Source organism: Myotis myotis, unplaced genomic scaffold, assembly GCF_014108235.1.
Source record: "Myotis myotis isolate mMyoMyo1 unplaced genomic scaffold, mMyoMyo1.p scaffold_m19_p_6, whole genome shotgun sequence".
Lineage (NCBI taxonomy): Eukaryota > Metazoa > Chordata > Mammalia > Chiroptera > Vespertilionidae > Myotis > Myotis myotis.
In genome coordinates, this window is record NW_023416368.1 from 85,992,320 (window position 1) to 85,994,414 (window position 2,095).

A 2,095-nucleotide genomic window follows, 5' to 3' on the forward strand; every position below is an offset into this window, starting at 1 on the left:
GAAATACCTAGAGCTGGTGTGTCACCTGTGCACTCAGCCCCCTGACCACCAGGAGAGGCCCATGGAGGGGGCTGCCTGTCATCACAAGCAAAGGCTCAGCAGCTACTTTGAGCCCCTGAAGAAGCAGGTGGCAGACATTCAGAAATTAATAAGCATTCAAAGCAAAAAACTCTTAGAATTTAGAGAGAAGATGGAAAACCAAAGGCTGAAATTATTCTCTGAATCTGAGCACCTTTGGCACTTTTTAGAACATGAGCAAGAAGCAGATCTTTCAAGATTAGCTAATGAAGAAAAGGCTCTTGAAAAGAAACTCAGTGCTAATATAACTGCACTTTCAAAGTACAATTCCACATCCAAAGATCTACCAAGTAAGGTAGTAGAGTGCACTGCGCTGAGGGCAGTGGAATGGCTGTTTATTTATCTTCCATGACTTCGCTTTCATGCTCCTCCTCTAGCCTAAATAAGCTTTCTGGAGTGCCCCACCAATACACTCTTTTATCTTTTCAGAATCCAACTCATCTTTCAAGATCCCAGCCAAACAAAACTTATTCTCTGTAAAACTTGTCTAGACAAGTGTTTTCTTTCTACTTGAAAACTCCTATGAAACATACAACCCTTAATATTTAGTTGCAATATTTCTCATGCTGCCTTGTATTATTTTGCAAGACTACATTGAAGGTGTTGAGCCTACAATAGTGTCTGTTCCCTGTCTCTCATTTGATGTTCAATAAACACATGGCTATATCAAAGACACTGTCCAATGGATCGCACAGGAATTATAAGTCCATACAAATAGGACAAATCATTCTCTAATTCACATCTGCAAGTGAAAGGGGAAGGGAAGATGCCTCCTGAAAACAAATAATTTCATTTCCCCCATTAATAACTACATTTCTACCTGCAGAACAAATCTCTTGTTTTTGCCCACACCAAATCTCTTCTCTATCTTTTGTGACAATAACTATTTTCGTTGGGGACCCACCATCTACCTCTGCATTAAGTCTCAATGGGAACATCTTTCAACACTCTTCTCCCTCCTCTGGCCTAAGGATGGTCATGGAAGTAAAGAGATCTGGGCAATTCAACTCTGTGGGCAGTAATGCCAAGGGAGACCCTGGTTAACACAGATCCACTCCAGGGCAGACCCTGACAGGACTTGAGCTGCCCCTGCTGGGTCCTTTCAGAGACCTGTGTTCCTCTGCCCATTTCAGAGAAATGCCTGTCTTCCTTACATTAGCCAGAGTTGGTTTCTCTGCTTGCAAACAATTAACCTCCACTAAAAAGCCTTCACTTTTTTGAAGTCACTGAAGTGTCTGGGCCTATGACATGGCAGATCATTTTTAGCTTTGTACTGAACGATAGGATTCATATCCACAAATTCAGTGATAAGATCATAGTAATATTTCTACTAATTTATCAATCCAAATTAGTGCTTTAATGTCTCTCCACTTTATATTTTTCAAAGTTCACTCATTTTATTTTGTGCCAGTAGGGTAATTCAGTCATTTCTAGGTACAAATATGTTTCCCCTAAAAATGTTGCAATATACTTAAGAAAATATTTTTTGCAATTATGCTTTCCCTCCATACACTGTAAAATAGGGCACTGTATTCTAGTAATCTGCTTTGGCTCCATCTAAGAAAGAAGAGTAAAAAATCGTTGCATTCCTACAATGCTGCCGCCTAAATTCAAAACATCCATTGTTTTCCTCCAAAGTCGGTTTTCAGGTAATGATAGCCACAGGTCTGCCCATGGGATGCTGGTGGCTGGCCTGCCTGTTGCAGCCGCTCCAGGTCCCACAGCCCTTCAGAGCCAAGGTAGGCGACCCGCAAGGAGGGGAGATTCTGAAAGGACAGAACAGGACTGATAGCTGTGTCCCTAACCCCTCTTCCAAGAAAAAGCCACAGAATGTATCAGTTACTCAGCCTGCCCTTATCTCGGCCAATGGGAAAGCGGGGGAAACTAGCCCAAGGCCAAAAGTATGCTAGCCACCCCCCGTGTCTTTGTGTAACCAGACCCTAGCTGCACCCTGCCCTTGCATCACTAGCCCCCGGCCCTCACTCAACCACCGGAATCGGCCAAATCAGTGGTCAGA